Source organism: Girardinichthys multiradiatus, chromosome 9 (genome assembly GCF_021462225.1).
Source record: "Girardinichthys multiradiatus isolate DD_20200921_A chromosome 9, DD_fGirMul_XY1, whole genome shotgun sequence".
NCBI lineage: Eukaryota > Metazoa > Chordata > Actinopteri > Cyprinodontiformes > Goodeidae > Girardinichthys > Girardinichthys multiradiatus.
The window spans coordinates 35,981,686-35,999,862 of NC_061802.1; the positions used below are offsets into that span (position 1 = coordinate 35,981,686).

An 18,177-nucleotide genomic window follows, 5' to 3' on the forward strand; every position below is an offset into this window, starting at 1 on the left:
TGATTTGGGGTTGTTTGGTTTTTGGTTTCGGGTTTTTTCTTATGTTTTTCACAGTTAAGGTTTTGACTCGTTTTTTTGTTTGTTCTTCTTCTTCATAGATTTTGAATCATGCTTCTGTTATTTTTCTGGTCATGTTTTAGTCTTGTTCATGTTTTGTGAAGTTTGGTTTTGTTTGTATATTAGAGTCTCTGTTTTTGCCGCAGCCAGGTTTTGTTCTGTCTGTCAATTAAGTTTATTCGGTTCACCTGCACAAAGCTAATCTGTCTCCTTGCTCCACCTGGTTTTCACTCCATATATACACACCTGTTCAGTTAGTTGTCGCAGAAACATTTCTCATATCATGTCTTGTTTTTTGATCATGCTATGCCTGTCTTGCCTGCCCGTTTGTTGTTTTGTTCCTGCCTCCTGCTGTGAGTGAGTTTTTGTTATTAAACCTTTTCCACGTACCATCACGCTGCCTGCTCGTCTGCATTCTGGGGTCCTATATCTCGCAAACCATAACACTTCACAACAGTCAGGTTCATACATTCCAATTAATCCTAACCATTGAACAGTGCAGTTAGAGTTAGTTATTTATTCAAATTGGATAAAATGTTTTTCTGTCTAAGGAAACCCAGCAGATTGCATCCAGTCAGTGACTTGCAGCCTTCACTCCTCCCGGACGAGCATGTAGAGACAGTGGACAGTCACTGGCGTTGACTTTGCAGCAATCCCTCATACTGAGCATGCATGTAGCAACAGCGGAGAAGAAAAACTCCCTTTTAACATGAAGAAACCTCCAGCAGAACCAGGCTCAGTGGGAGTGGCCATCTGCCACGACTGACTGGGGGTTTGAGAGAACAGAGCAGAGACACAAAGAGAACAAAGAAGCACTGATTCAGGAGTACGTTCTATGGGAAGAAAAAGTAAATGTTAATGGATGTAGCTCCTTTAGTCGTTTCACCTTGAAAGAAAGAACAAATCAACTCTGAGACAGTTTTCAAGGTTAGAGTCTATCTTAGACTATCACCATAGTCTAAAACTGAGAAGACCGTGCTCTGGATTAATCTTTTCCTTGGAATGAAACTCGTTTTTTTTTTTTTAAAAAAGGTTATCAAAATAGAAATAAAGATTCAAAACAGTACAAATGCAAACTACCTTGTGAACATATAGCTGGTAAAAGAGTCTCATTACCTACAGTGAGACTACTCTTGTAACTACATGGGCTGAAAGGCCATTCCTTGCCCGAAGAAGCCGTTACTAAAGATTTATGATGTATGTATCCATTCAGGAACTTTAGTTTGTTTTATATTTTGAAAGAACATGATTTATTGCCAGATTAAATCCCAAATTTAATTTAATCCTCCCTGCCATATAGGGTGTTGTATCAAAAAGCAAATTGCAACTTTTACCCTTAGGAGGTATAGCAATTTTCTTTTTCCTTTACATTTTAAACATAATCCACCCTGCCATAATAGGGGGTGAAGAATCACTAAAATCACAAATATCCTTAGAGAAAGGGTAGCATTGTAACACTTAGAGCATAGTATTGTCACAAGTCACAAGTTGAATGGTCAACCTGGACACTTGTTTTACACTCATACAAATGTTTGCAATAAATGTATAGTCAAAGATACATATATAGCTGGACATACATTTGTTGGATGTTGTTGCTTTTAGCAATTTCTCATAACTTTGTTGTGTTTTGTAGTGTTTGCCAGAATGATGGAATCCCACTCCGTTATGAATTCACCAGATGTGGAGATGCAGAAGGTTGTTGCTGATCTCATCTGTTTGTCTCCAGATGAGTGGAATGCTTTAAATCAATTTAACCTTGCTGCATGTGATAAAAAGATTGAAGAATTACTTGACCTAATTGAAAATCCAACTAGAGAGTTTCGGATTTCAGATGTTGTTGGTAGGCTCACCTTGTTGTATTAGCAGAAATCACAACTGGAAGCTAAAATATATTTCCAGTTACAGACTGCCTATCAGATGGCCCTTAGAGAGAATGTAGCAAAGCTTGAGCTCTCAAGAGCTGAGGAGAGGACAGAGAAAGCTGAAGCAGAGTATGATGATCTCAAGGCTCAAGCTCTCAAGAAAGCTTCATCCCAAAAGGGGGGACAGACCCCCACCTCTCAGGTACCTGATTTGCATTTTCACCCACAGCAGCCACAGCAGGAGGCAGACTCAGACAACAGGTATCGAGTGCCTACAGAGTCTCCCCTTCCTAAACTTAGTCCAAGTGTTCAACTTACTTCCACAGACCTTAACAGAAGTGTTGGAAGTCAGATGGTCCCCAATGGTGTCCTGCCAAATCTCATTGCAGTGAACAACCACCCAGCTGACCGAGTGCCAGACTCAGCATGTGCAGGTGGTCCAATTTGGTGGAAGGAGCAGCCTTCCAACCTGATCTGGACCCCTCTCTCTTCTGACTCTGTGTCGACCCCCAGGGGCTAGGAGAGACACACATGGTTCTCAGGTGACTCAATCCAACATAACCCACCACCACAGGCACAAGTCCATTCATTAAAAAGCTCTCATTTAAATAATGAGAAAACTCATTTTCTTCCCCAGAGGTTAGATCATGATCTTCCACCATTTCATGTACCTAACCAGCTTGAGTTCTCAGATGGACATGGTCCACCTTGGGAGCATGGTGTCCGTCTTAAGCAGCTTGAATCCCTTGCTAAGGACATAGAGATTTTTGGTCCAGGTAGTCAAGAGTCAAATATTGATGCTTACCTGCTTGAGGTTGAAAATTGTCTTCTTGACTTGTGTTTTCCTTCTTCTTGTGATAAGCTGAGGCTTATTTGGAAAACAACAGCTAAGAGTGTTCATGTGTTCATAAAAACTCTTCCTCCAGAAATTAAAAACAGTTATCCAGCTCTTTGCCAGGCTCTTAGAGAGGAGTACTATGTTTACAGAGATGAAGCCGCTGCCACTATTGGTTCTTTGGCAGTTTTGCAAAAAAAGGATGAACCTCCCAGAGAATATTTCCACCGTTTGAAGACGGCTTACTTTCAGGGATGTTATGCTCCAGGTCTTGAAGAAGACCACACTTTTAAGTCTTTGTTTCTTCACAACCTCCATGTAAGCGTGCAGTATGATGTGACCATGCATTGCATAATGGAGAATCTCTCCATGCAGGAGATTCGTAGATATGCACAGGTTGTGTGGGAAACAAGTGTCCATTCCAACAGAGCCGGGAAAGGCAAAGTTAGTGTTAAACATTCAAACTGAGAACAGGCCTAAGAAGAAGTGCAAAGTAATTCCCCAAGTGATGCAACAGAACCAGGGGTGATAACTGGCGTCAGCCTAAAGACAAGCCACTAGTTAAAAGACCAACACCTTTTCACAGTGCAACATCGAAGTGTAAGATTGGTGGTAAAGGGTGGAGCCATTCCAAAGATGTCATCACAAAGGAGGAGTTTGAGACGATATGCAGGTCTATTATAACTGAGGTAACGGCTTTCCTAAAAGACATGGCAAGCCGTTGCAGTCCAGAATCAACCCTGTAAAATCTATCAAACAAGGTATGAAGATGGTAAATAATTTCCAACACCCTATATTCTGTTTTATTCTTTTTCTTGCTTACGGTTTTGAACTTAAGAAATTATTAAGGTTTTAAAAGCAGTATTATGATGGTGTGAAAATTATTACAGGTTTTTTCTTTTTTTTTAAACATTTTATTAATTTCACTCTCTGCCCAAACTCCTCAGTTTCTACCTCGCTCCTGTCCAAACACTAACCTCTGAACCGAAAATGAACTGTTGAACTCTGCCTACCCACAGGAACCCAGTGACTCTTTTCATGTGGCTGAGGACTGATGGTTAGCCCTAAACACTGCGAACTTCATCGTGATCTTCGGAACTAAAGGGGGGAATGTTGGGACCACAGCCATGGGTACAAAATGAATGTCCAGTTTGGCCATTTTTGGAACTTCCAAAATAAATCGCATTAACCTACTTCCAGCACAGCCAGGAACAGGGAATAACAGCAGACTTCCCGTGACATCACTGTCCAAATAAAAACCCCGCTTTTGCTACAAACCGGCCTCTTCCACGCAGGTCCCCAGAGGACCTGGAAGGAGAGACACAGCGCACTAATGTCTCTTTGCTGGCAAAGAGACATAACTCTTCAAACTGGATCCAAGAGTGTCATGCGATCATGCGATCATATGCACTAAGTTAAGTAGGAATGAATTGCTGTCTGTGTATCTGGTAATCATTCATGAATGGGGGTAATTAAGGTACAAGCATGGCTTGAGTTGTCTCTCTGAGATCTACAGAAGCAAACTGTGTTCCAGAGAGTTCCCAGCAGAGACCCTGTCTCTACGATGCGAAGTGGAGCAGTTTTCCCGCTCTGAAGGAAGGACAACGGGACTGCATCACCGTGGCTACAGCAGTAACGTGCAGCTTAGCCGGCCCGACAGAGCAAACCGCCCCACCCCACAGCTACGGAGGTTAGCAAGTTAACCCTTTGTTCACTGTGGATGCTTCCTTCAACTTGGTCTCCCCGGACAACTTTTCGTCAGCACGGTTCATGTAAGAGGTTGTGTTTTGGGCAGAGAATAGTTTGGAATGAAATAATCTAAATATTTTTCGTTTTATGACGTTTGGCTTTGTTTATGTCGAAAACGCCATCTTAGTGCTAGCAGATTATCTGCTCAGCACATGTGCTCAGTTTGTGTGTTCTGTGTTTGTTTGTTTTTTTTAAGTTAAGACAAACTTTATTTAAAGGGTGATTTTAAACACAGAAGATCAGCCATAACACACCATCCACGCTTATACATTTTAACCCTTTTATTAGTGGTATTTTAAACGTATGTGTTTGATTCTGATGATAAGCTATAAGCTTCTTTTGTTAGCTTTAACCGCTAACAGCTAAGAACACGTGCTTGCCTGCTAAAGATCATTTACCCAAAAGGTTATTATTTTTCAATCTAGTAAAATAATATTTCCCAAAATATTATTTAACTAAATTTGATAACTAAGTAAGTCAATTAAGTCCATTTCTCAATGATTTGATTCTTATTTAAAATAATATTTCTTTAAATATTATTTTAATAAATAAAGGCAGTTAATTAGACATCGTTGAGAATTAGTTATCCAGAAGGTTGGTTTTATTCAGCAAATCATTCTTTAAAATATTATTTTATTAAAATAATATTTTATCTGATCTTGTATTGTAAATGGTTGTCTAAAGGTATGCCAATTATTTCCTAAGTTAGCTCCAAGACTAACTTAACTTCAATTCCAGATTTTTCAAGATAATCCTTGGTTCTAAAACAAATAACATTGCATGGTAATGTTGCATCACTCTTTCGGTCATGGTTTTCAACCATCTTTGATCAGCATGTTTATATTGTACCTAGCCCATTAGTCTTCCTCATTCTTTCATTTTGTTTGGTAGTTTAGTTGGATTGTTTTAGCATAGTAAAGAGTTTGTTGATTGAAATATGTTTAACTTTGAGTTGCTTTTTGTTAATAAATTCTTGTATTTTAAGAAATTGTGTGAATTCATTCCATGTGTGTGCAGAGTTTTGCTGTTCAATAATGTCAGAGCTTGGCTCATCCGTTTCAATTTTGTTCTAATACCACCGCCTTATTAGGCTGGTATTCACAGGACAACCCTTAACAGACCGAAATATTATTTAATAAAATATTAAAGTGTTAATATTAAATATTAAATAACATATTCATATTCATAATCACAACACCATTGAACCAACTGAATGTGTAAGCTACTGTGGTATATTGTCGCCAAAGTGGCTGAAGAAGGGCAGCAGACTGATGTTCTCCAGTGTAGCAGGTGGTTTATTCACAAAAAGAGCAACCACAAATATGTACAAAAATGACTTAAACTTGAAAGTGACAAAATAAACATAACTATACTCAAACCAACCAAAATTAATGTCACGTGCACACAGCTACACTGACCTGGTCCTCCCTCCTTAACTTCTTTCCTGATCTGCTTAAATACCTTCATGCCCTTCCAAACACAATCAACTGAAATGGAATCTTCCATCTTGCAGGTATATTCCAACATGAGAAATAATGTCAAATCACTGAAGCTACTTCTATCTAGCAACAACCCTGTGTTTACGGTTTAACAATTATATCCTAACTCTAACACTTCAAAACTAATAAACAAAACCCCAAAGTTAACTTAACACTTTAACAGTTTCTTCTCCCTCTTCACCTGGTACCTCCTGTGACATCACATCCCTGAAACCTCCAAATACAGGAGGTTAGGCCGCACCTCCTTTAGTTCCTTGAACACAGGTAAGTGGTAAAATCACTAGCTGGAACTAGGCAAATGGAGTTCATCCATTTTACCACAGCTACCAAAAACTGTCCTGAAATCAATCAGAGACATAAACGTAAATCTAGTGGTATCAAGTAGCAAATGTTCTGATAAAAATAACATGCCTTTCTAACTCTGGCTTTTCTAAGTTTCATATTGGAGAAAAGGGTTTAAGTTCTCTTTACTGATCTGTGCAAGTCAGTTTTAAGTCTTGCAGCCTGCAATGTGGAACTACTCAGGTCTAAGTGAGGTCGGCTGTGCATCAGTTTCACACCACCACATACAGTAGTTACCTCAGCCCTGAAGAAGTAGTTTTCCATTCATCAGACACACTTTGTGGAAGAAAATTCCCACTGCGGCTGGATAATGAGCCATAACACAGAGAAGACCATCATCTAACCTTGTCAGACTGGAAGAATGGTGTGTTTATGCACATTATGCTCTCTGGGTCAGAGGGAAAAAAGATCAGTTTTTTGGGGGGGTTTCTATAACGCTATTATAGCTATCATTAGTTGCAAGAAGCCTTAAATGCTGCAACAAAACCTTATAGATGATTTGTGGGGGCAAAACAGTCAAAGGGTAAACATGTATAAATGCCCCAAGTCATGTTGTTAAAAAAATACCTCCTAGTTCCTGACTATTTACTAAAAGTGACAAGAATGATTTGTTGTTATTTCAGCTTTTAACTTTGTTCTCTCTATTCTCTTCCTAGAAGCTACACCTGGCCTGGCTCTGTGTCTACCTGTGACACCTTTCTGGAGAGGGGCATCGTCCGAGCTTCTGCTGGCAACAACTTAATGCACACACTCTACCGATGATCCACATAGCCCTGTCTTTTAGTGTTTAAACCTTTCTCTCTCCTAGACATAGCTACTGACAGAGCTTAACTGTAACTAACTGTAGGTGCTCTCTTTCAGACTTTAACCTTGAAAACTGGCTCAGAGTTTATCTGTTCTTTCTTTCTAGGTGAAACGACTAAAGGAGCTACATCCACTAACATTTACTTTTCCTTCCCATAGAAAGTACTCCTGGATCAGTGCTTCTTTGTTCTCTCTGTGTCTCTGCTCTGTTCTCTCAAACCCCCAGTCGGTCGTGGCAGATGGCTGCTCATATTGAGCCTGGTTCTGCTGGAGGTTTCTTCATGTTAAAAGGGAGTTTTTCCTCTCCGCTGTCGTTACATGCATGCTCAGTATGAGGGATTGCTGCAAAGTCAACGCCAGTGACTGTCCACTGTCTCTACATGCTCATCCAGGAGGAGGGAATGCTGCAAGTCACTGACTGGATGCAATCTGCTGGATTTCCTTAGACAGAAAAACTTTTTATCCAATTTGAATAAACAACAGAATCTGACTGCACTATTCAATGATTAGGACTAATTGGAATGTATGTACCTGACAGTTGTGAAGTGCCTTGAGACAACATGTGTTGTGAATTGGTGCTATATTAATAAAACTGAATTGAATTGAATTGAATTCTGGCGCCATTGTAAATCTGTGGACAAGACAGCTAATAGTAATGGGCTTCACAAATCTGGCTTTCATGAAATAATTTAGAAAAGACAGCCCTTGTTAAAAAGTAGCTAAAAGTTGTGTTGTGTGCAGTTTGCCACTAGCCATATAGAATAAACAGCAAACATGTAGAAAACGTGCTCTGGACAGGTAAGATCAGACTGAAACCACATTACTTGCAAATATAAACACTATGTGTGGCAAAAGATTAATACTGCACACCCCCCTTAACACCCCATCACCGTGATGAAACATGGTGGTAGGAAGATGCTGTCGGGATGTTTTTCTTCAGCAGGAACTGGTAAGATGAAAGGGAAGTTGGTGAAAAAATGTATACAGGTAAATATTTTATTTGAAGAAAACCTACTACAGCACGTGTCCTCGCCAAAACTAAGAAAGTAGAGCACATCACGCCAGTTCTAAACTCCTTATACTGGGTCCCTGTATCAGAGAATAGACTCTAGAATACTTCTGTTAGTCACTGAATGGCTTACCACCATATTACATGAAAGATTTATTGCTGCTGTATCAATCTTCCCAACCGCTTAGGTCTTCTGTTTCTGCATCCCCAGGACCAGAACTAAACATGGAGAAACAGCGTTTAGTTCTTATGCCCCACTAACCTGGAACAAACTTCCAAAAAACTGCAAAAATGCTAAATCCCTTAGTTCTTTTAAATCAAGGTTAAGAACCCATTTGTTTAGAGTTGCCTTTGTCTGTTCTATTTAAACCATTGACTGAAACATCATTAATTTCGGTCTGTTCAACTTTTCTTTACTCTATCGTGCCAGTGAATGTACTTTTTTCATCTGGTAAAGCACTATAAAAATTGCTTTGTTGCTGAAATGTGCTATACAAATAAACTCGCCTTGTCTCGCGTGTAGGCAAAAGACTTGACACTGGGGTAGAGGTTCCCCTTCCAACAAGACAACGACCCTACACATACAGTCAGAGGAAAAGAAGAATGATTTAGATCAAAGCACATTCATGTGTTGAATAGTCCAGACCTAAATCAAGTGGAGAACCTGTAGCAAACGTTGGAAATTGCTGTTCACAAACAGATCACAATCAGATCAGAACTGGCAAACATTTCAGTTTCTAGATATGCATAGCTGGTGGAGATATTAAATAAAAGACCTGCCGCTGTAATTGCAGCACAAAATGATTTTACAAAGTCTTGAATCAGGGCAGCAGAACAGAACAGAACAGAACTGCACACCAAGCTTCAAGGTTTAAGGTTACTTGATTGGTTTTGTGGTGGTTCAAAACATTCATACGTTCATACAAACATCTTAATACACTCAGAACCACTCAAATAAGTATTACACTGCTCATAGTGCTCCAAGATCAATAAATCAAATCAAAGCAGGAAACAGAAGAAGATAGCAAGGCTTAAAAAATAAGTATAAATAAAATAAAAATAAAATAATATGTGAGAAATAAATAAAAAAAATCAATTAATAAAATCAATGGGTAAAAACGATAAAACCATAATAATCTAGACTTTAATCCATTGGAATCCATTGAGAGTGGCAGTATCATTGTAGCTTGTTCAGTTCTGTAACAGCAGTCGGAACAAAGCTGTTTTTAAAACCTCTGGTCCTACAGTTTGAGACAAAGAGTCTTCTTCTAGATGAAACAAGCTGAAACTCCCTATGAAGGAGATAAAAACCCATCTTTTAAAACAGAAGTGGCCTATGCAGCAGGCAGGTACAGCGGATAATGACAGTGACTTATTTTTGGAGCGCTTTTTACATTTTTATTTGTAAAAACATTTTAGAGCCATGTGTATCACTTTCCTCTCACTTAACAATTATTTACTTTATGTTGGTTTATAACACAAATTCCTCATGAAATGCATTTGTTTGCAGCTGTAAGCCTGTAAAATGTGAAAAAGTTCAAGGGGAATGAATAGTTTTGCAACACACTGCATGTATTGTTTCTAAATGATCAATAATTGACAATCTAAAGTCAGTAGTCTGTATTTCTCCTTTGTTGCTTTTACTTGTGCTTATACTTTGATAGAAAGGTCAGAAGTGATTTTGCCAAACATGACTCACCTCTGATGCAGGCTGTATGACTTCACTGTGGGTGGTGATCCAATCAATATTGTTAACTGAATGAGTGGATGAAGGCTGCATCATAGTTAGTGAATGTCCCAGTCGGCGTGTAGTACTATGAATGTGTAGTAAAGGAGTGGGCGTGTGATGATGATGAAGTATGGACAGTACACTCATCTTCTAAAGTACAGTCCAAACTTGAAGATCTGACCACATGTTCTCAGCTTTTCATCGTGTCTCAATGTTATGTCTCAATTCTTCCTCTTTATACTTTTCATATGTTTTCTAAACCCTTGGTTCCTTCCTACTCCTCCTCACTTCTCTCCTCCACCCTTGAAAGATGGAAATCAGGACAGTTCAGCAGCGGAGGGGTTAAGATGAACCCAGCTTTGTGATTGGCTGCCGGCCGCCGGTCTGATCCAGCCTACAGAGAGAGGTAACCAGGCAACCTCAGAGAGGGAGAGGAGAGAAGAGGGGCAGAGTACCGGGGAGTTAGAGCAAGAGAGAAAAAAAGAAGCGCTGAAAGAAGCTTGACATAGTTTTGTGAGAAAATGTGGAAAAAGATGTAAGGAACCTTGGGAGCGCTCTCCCCGGGATGGAAGACGGGATTACTGTCCCTGCTGAAACACACTGTGGATGTCTGAGGAACGCAGCAGGAGATAACGCGGGGATGACTGGATTCTTACAGCCTTTCTCTCGAAATGGGAACTAAGTGTGTTCAGTTTCGCTGTAGTGCTGAGGTAAGTGCGCAAGCGGTCGGGAGTGATGCGGAACAGCTGGAAGATTACTGTGCTGAAAGTGCGCACACTTTAGACGCCTGTGGATTCAGTTTGCGGGGCTCCTGTATCTGCAATGAATTATCCACTTCTACTGCTGCTGGTGCATCGGGCATTTACTGCGCTCCTCTGTGTCTGAGTGTGTGTTTGGCGGTTGTAGAGGAGTGAAAAGGAGTGACCCCCCCCCCTCTTTCTCTCCCACTGACACAGTGGTCTGAGCCGTTAGTGTGTGCCTTTCGGCGGGAGAAGGGCTGTATTTTGCATGTGTAGTTACGGGACGCCCAGCTTTACTGATTACCAGTGTATTGTGAAGCAATGTGCTTCACAATTGAACAACACAGGAAAAAATCTTCGGGGACAGGTTAGCCCGTGTGCGACTTTACAGTAACCAATTTCACCTCGTGGCATTTTTTATTATTATCTTATGCTTGAGTTCATCCTTAATCCTGGTCATTGCATTTCGTGGGCACCGCTCCTTAAACTTACAGTGGAAAAAAACTTCCTTTACGCACGGATTGGCTCGGTTCCTACCTGGTGCACAATGGGAGCAAGGTGAAATTGACTGAAACGCAGAGGTTACGTTGATGAAGTTTTAGTGTGGAAATGTGGTCAATGGGCTGTGGGCCGCAGCAGCCTCTCAGCCAGTGGGTTTTGGTTGATGGAGTGAGGCGGGGTAGGGTTGAATGAGCGCAGCCCCGATCAGTTTGCTTTCAGGGGCCCATGCAGGCTCCGCTGCAGCTAAAAGCCGCATTAATCATGAGGCTGTGGCGCGCTGCAGACCCTCACTCTCCTCTCTGCTTCTGCCTGCAAGTCACACGACCCGCATCAACTGCAGATGCAGTATGTACATGCTGTCTGCACTGAGCTGAACATACAATTCCCGATTAAAGTCTTTATTGTGCTTCCCCCTTGAGAAATAGTTTTTTGGTCTTGAAAAAGTTTTATTTTTTAGGAAGAAAAATTTTTACTACTGTTGCTGCTACTATTAGAGTAGTTTAAAATTATTTTTATCCAAGTCAAGTGTCTAAAAACTAAAAATGTACATTTTGATATCGAATTTATGCCATTTACTCTGCCCTTTTCACAGAAATTCTGTAAATTTTGACTTCAAATAATTGAGAATTTAACATGTAGGCAAAAAAACTCAACTACTGCTGTGAATTATTTTGAAAATTAATATGCCATAATATTTGCCTTATTTGGAATATAATATAGGGCTGCACGGTGGCGCAGTTGGTAGCACAAGGCCGGTTCTCACTGGGTACTCCGGCTTCCTCCCACAGTCCAAAAACATGACTGTCAGGTTAATTGGTCTCTCTAAATTGCGCGACCTGTTCAAGGTGTACCCTGCCTCTCACCCGTAGATTGCTGGAGACAGGCACCAGCTCCCCCGTGACCCACTATAGAACAAGCAGTATAGAAGATGAATGAATGAATGAAGGTTAGCATCAAATACTGTGAGGTTTCTGTCTAAAAACTGGAAGTGCTTTTATTTTTGAAAGACCAGAGCTGTAATGTTAATAGTGCTAGCTTAACATTGTAGGAGTAAAACATTGAAGGCCAGTTAGGTTTATTTTGTCTTTCTGAAAAGACCTGAAGTCATAATACACAGTTGAGTTGAAGTGATGTTCCATGGTCGTTGTTATGATGCAAAAAACAGGTACAGGTTGTTGTGGACAAATAATAGCACATTGTCTGCAAATGTCTCTAACTTTTGAATCAAATTGACTCTTTATCAGGAAAAACAGTTCAATTCTTGTACAATGGTATCTTTAAATATAAACATACAAACTGTGAAGCTGCCCTGCACTTATTTTACTGGCACATACTATCAATAAACATTACAGAGTACCCATACAAACTGTGCGTAATTACCATGACAACCAGTCAGTTGTGTAAACTATGGTAAATTATAGGGGACAACATTAATCCTTTACTTAGATGCTCTACACTTACTTTACAAAGTTATTGTCATGTCGCTGAAGTCTCAGACTTTTGGTCTGAGTCTACTCTAGGGTCTTCAGAGTGCAAGTCTGATTCAAGTCCAAAGTCTTTGTTTTTCTTTGTTTTCAGTGCGATTTGATTTTGTCCCTTTGTGGTGTAGCGGGGTAAGTCTGCGTCTTTGATACAGGAGACCCGGGTTAGATTGCTAGTTGCATCAGGAAGGAAGCGCATCTGGCGTAAAAACTCTACCAAGTCTTTGTGCAAGTTGTACTGACTTCCTGTAGTTGACTCTATGGCACATAAAGAAGCAGCTAAAAAGACTCCCCGATCACTCCAGTCCCACTTGAGTCTAAATTGCTGATTCAAGACACCATCTCTGATTACTGCTACTACTACTTATCATAGTTTGGGTAGCCAGGGTTGTATACCACACTTACAGAACTTGCAGAAAATGTCCCATTATGAGATATCCTTCAATTACCATTCCTTTTTTAAACTAAAGCTTAGAGCAGGCAAATAATTTGTATCTCTTCTTTTTTGCAAAAAATGTAATACAAAGTAATTCAGCACTGTCAACACTGACTATTTATTTTTCCACTAGCCACATGGCAGGGTTTGTTGCAGCTATGGATTCAGTAACTACTCAATGGTAGTTAAAGCTGAGATTTAAATAAATGCTATTACTATCATGTTTTTAATAAGGGCATGGCATGCATGGTATATATCTGGTTGCTACCCTGTAAATTGCTAAATAAATTTTCTCCTCAAAGTTTTGTGTAGGTTGCACAAAATGACCTGTACAACATGGGCAAACTGTCAGGTTATTTCACAGCACCCCCTATAGTGAAGCAGTAACAACCAGAGGGAAAACCAAGCCCTGTCTTGCCCTTCGCACCTTCTGTATTTATACTGAGCTGAATATAATCCTAGCATGTGGCTGAACTAGGTAATTGTGAAAATTTCCATAATGTTTTGTGAATTACAGTTTCAGGGATGTTTTTTTTTTCCTTTGTTGTAGAAGAAGTAAAAAATGTCAAGACGTTGCTAAGAAGCATTGTACTAATTCTGCTACTAATTACTTATAATGTTTGCATTCCAAGTCAAGTAATTTGCCCAGCAAAGGTTAGTGTAACACTAGGATAGTTTTACTTTTTGTTAGCATTTTTCTATTGCAGTGCTGCTACTTTGGACTGAGGCAGAAGTTGGTTACTTATGCCAGTTCTTCCAAACAGACCCCTTCTTCTGCCTGTATGGGCCCAGCTGGCGACTTCAAGTTGTCATAGAAACCCAAGGAGTATTGTGAGGAAACTCTTAAAGAAAATAGTATTGAAGGCCCTCTCTCTCTTCCTCCTTCAGTTCTTATCTTGTTTTGCTTTGTTCATATCCTGTTCTTTTCATTTTCAGACCCAAAAAGCTGTTAGAATTTAACCAATAAGATTTGTGTAGCAATTTCTAAACATTTCATTTGGATAGATTTTATTCAATATTTCTTAGAAATTATGTAAGTTTATCAACCAAAAGTCAGTCATTTTCTACTGCTTATTCCATAGTGGGTTGCAGGGAAGCTGGTGCCTATCTCCAGCAGTCTATGGGCAAGAGGAAGGGTACACCATGGACAGGTCACCAGTCCATCACAGGGCAACACACAAACAACCAAGCACACACTCATTCATACACCTAAGGGCAATTTAGATTAACCAATTAACCTAACAGGCATGTCTTGGACTGTGGGAGGAAGCTGGAGTACCCGGTGAGAACCCACACATGCATAGGGAGAACATGCAAACTCCATACAGAAAGACCCCCAGGTGGGAATTGAACCCAGGACCTTCTTGCTGCAAGGCAACAGTGCTACCAACTGCACCACCATGCAGCCCTCAACCAAAAGTGAACTTGCTAAATTAGTAAAATACTAACTCACTATTAAACACATTTCTCATCTGGTCTCTCTTTAGATATTAAAAAGAAAGATAATTAAGTACTGGTTTGTGATTAAGGCCAAAATGTTATTGGAATAGTAATAAACTTACTAAATCTGTTCTAAAATGGTGGCACATAAACCTTTTCCCTGGCAACCGCAACTAAGGTTAGGGCTGCAGAATATATCACAAAATTGCAATATTACTCTATGTCATATCCATATCAGGAACTACTTGACTGGAATAAATATCAGTATAATTATTTAAGTACCACACATTCCTGTTCTGTAATATAACATTATCCCATATCACATGTTTTCCTTATATCATGCAGCCCTAGCTAAAATGTTTTTCTTTTAATTAGCAAAGAGTGCTTCAAGGTTAAGACACTTAGTTTGCTAGCTTAATTTAGTAGCATGCTAACAAGACTGTTGCTAAACTATTTAAACCGGATATAAACTTAAATTCTTGCACCAATACAAAAACATTCTGAATCACAAGTCTTATGACAGCTTTAAACAGTCAATAACTTGGCCTATTCATTCATAATACAAACCATATCAACATTTCAGCATTATTGCTCTCTACTGTACACTACACACTTGGATTTGTTACCAAAATGAGGTAGCCATTATTGTTACAATTTAACAATGACTGAACTTTACTTTACTAACTGATGTCTTGGCTAAAATGTTATATTCTTGAAAATTTCTTTTTATAGCGTACCCTGACCATTTCTGTAATTTCCTATGTTGAAATTTTGAAACACAGACAAACTCCACTGTCCCTCTTTATGTGTGCAGGCTTTTGTACAAGTCTCATTCAATGAAATCCTGACCATCCTGTGCCTTAGAGTGGCTGAGGATTTTGTCTAATCCAACTTAATTGGCTCTGATTCCTTAGTTTGTGTAACACAGGCCAAAGGAAATATGCAGGACAATGCTTGTTGAATTAATTTTTAATTAAACAACACACACAGGTTTATTTTGTTTTAGCAGAAACAGAAGATATTCAAGAGCAAAGTGCTGTAATTCGTTTCATAGCAAAACATGAGTTTGACTGCAGCCTCATCATGGTAGCCCGGCTGCCTTTTTTTGCTCTGGCACCCCAGTGACACTTGTTGCTATGGATACAATTCAACACAAAAATAAATTGACAGCCTATTCAAGTCACCTGCTCAACGTGACAGCGGCTGTGTCTCAGTGGCGTTCCTTTAAATACACCATGGTGAAAAAAATGAGCAGGCAGCTGCAGTCAAATTAAACTTCTGAGTTAAGGTAACAATGATGAGTATTACTTATTTTTGATCTGGAAGTACAAAAATAAATTTGTATTTTTTATTTGCTAATGATATGTCAAATACACTAAATTAAATACTTTTCTATTTGTTCAATTGTTTTTTGGCCCCATTTTAAAAAACATTCTGAATCAATCATCTTGAACTTTCTCTGCTTCACTTTTATGCAAAATTAGCAAAAAACTGTACTCCATTTTTGTGAAAACAAGTCCAGTGCACAGCATGCCTCCCAGTGCAGCTCTGACCCATGACTGAACAGTGCTAAATTCCCCTCTGTATACAGTGAATGGTAAAAGTATTCATTACCCTTGAACTTTTACACATATTGTCACATTACAACCACAAACATAAATGTATTTTATTGGAATTTTATGTGAAAGACCAACACAAAGTAGTATACAATTGTGAAGTGGAACAAAAATTATACATGATTTAAAACATTTTTTACAAATAAAAAACTGTGTGGTGTGCAAAGGTTTTCAGCCCCCTTTATTTTGAGTGCAACCAATTGCCTTCAGAAGTTGCCTGATGATTGCTAATGAGTAAATAGAGTCCACCTATGTGTAAACTAATCTCAGTACAAATACAGCTGCTCTGTGATGGCCTCAGAGGTTGGTTAAGAGAATATTGGATGGCAAACAGCATCATGAAGTCCAAGGAACACACCAGACAGGTCAGGGGTAAAGTTGTGGAGAAGTGTAAAGCAGGCTTATGCTATAAAAAGATTTCCCAAACTTTGAACATCTCACCGAGCACTGTTCAATCCATCATCCGGAAATGGAAAGAGTATGGCACAACTGGAAACCTACCAAGACAAGCCCGTCCACCTAAACTTGAAGGCCGAACAAGGAGAGCACTGATCATAGATGCAGCCAAGAGGCCCATGGTGACTCTGGACGAACAGCAGAGATCCACAGCTCAGGTGCGGGAATCTGTCCACAGGACAACTATTAGTCATGCACTGCACAAATGTGGTCTTTATGGAAGAGTGGCAAGAAGAAAGCCATTGTTAAAATCATAAGAAGTACCGTTTGCAGTTTGTCTGAAGCCATGTTCGGGACACAGCAAACATGTAGAAGAAGGTGCTTTGGTCAGACAAGACCAAAGTTGCACTTTTTGTCCAAAATGCAAAACGCTATGGTGGCGGAGAACTAACAGTGCACATCATTCTGAACACACCATCCCCACTGTTAAATATGGTGGTGGCAGCCTCATGCTCTGGGGGTGCTTCTCTTCAGCAGGGACAGGGAAAGTGGTCAGAGTTGATGGGAAGATGGATGGAGCCAAATACAAGGCAATCTAAGAAGAAAACCTGTTGGAGTCTGCAAAAGACTTGAGACTGGGTCTGAGGTTCACCTTGCAGCAGGACGACGACCCTAAAACATAAAGCCATGGCTACAATGGAATGGTTTACATATGAATGTGTTAGAATGGCCCAGTCAAAGTCCAGACCTAAACCCAATTGAGAATCTATGGCAAGATCTCAGAATTGCGGCTCACAAACACTCTCCATCTAATCTGACTGAGCTTGAGCTGTTTTTGCAATGAAGAATGGGCAAAATGTTCAGTCATTAGATATGCAAAGCTGGTAGAGACATATCCTAAAAGACTTGCAGCTGTAAATGCAGCAAAAGGTAGTTCCACTAAGTATTGACTCAGAGGGGCTGAATACTTTTGCACACCGCACTCTTCAGTTTTTTATTTGTAAAAGGAAAAAAGGAATCATGTATAATTTTTGTTTCAGTTTCAGTTTATTTATATAACACATGTCGTCTCAAGGCACTTCATAAAAGTCAGGTACATACATTCCAATTAATCCTAATCATTGAACAGTGCAGTCAGATTCAGTTATTTATTCAAATTGGATAAAAAGTTTTTCTGTCTAAGGAAACCATATAGAGACAGTGGACAGTCACTGGCGTTGACTTTGCAGCAATCCCTCATACTGAGCATGCATGTAGCGACTGTGGAGAGGAAAAACTCCCTTTTAACAGGAAGAAACCTCCAGCAGAACCAGGCTCAGTGTGAGCGGCCATCTGCCACGACCGACTGGGGGTTTGAGAGAATGAAGACATCTTTCAAGTTCCACTTCACAATTGTATACCACTTTGTGTTGGTCTTTCACATAAAATTCCAATAAAATATATTTATGTTTGGGTTGTAATGTGACAATATGTGGAAAAGTTCAAGGTGTATGAATACTTTTACAAGCCACTGTAAGGACTTTTCACATGAGCCATTTCACGTTCTTCTTCAATGTGCAACACTGCCAAATCTTGGATTTTTACACATATGAGATTGTAGTAGGAGAACATAGTGCACTTTTTCTCGTCTGTCTTTTGTATTCTAAACTTGCTTCAACAAGAAAAGTATTGGTATTTTCAG

The 18,177-nt window shown here is 39.7% G+C and overlaps 1 protein-coding gene across 8 annotated transcripts in view; it reads left to right on the plus strand.

Annotated features, from left to right (window-relative positions):
- The first annotated feature begins 10,304 nt into the window (after window positions 1-10,304).
- Window positions 10,305-18,177, plus strand: part of dab1a (DAB adaptor protein 1a) — a 139,000-nt gene continuing 131,127 nt past the window's right edge. For all 8 annotated transcript variants that reach the window (XM_047374284.1, XM_047374286.1, XM_047374288.1 and 5 more), the window contains exon 1: window positions 10,305-10,596. The gene's annotated coding sequence lies outside the window, so the exon portion shown is untranslated. The remainder of the gene's footprint in view (window positions 10,597-18,177) is intronic.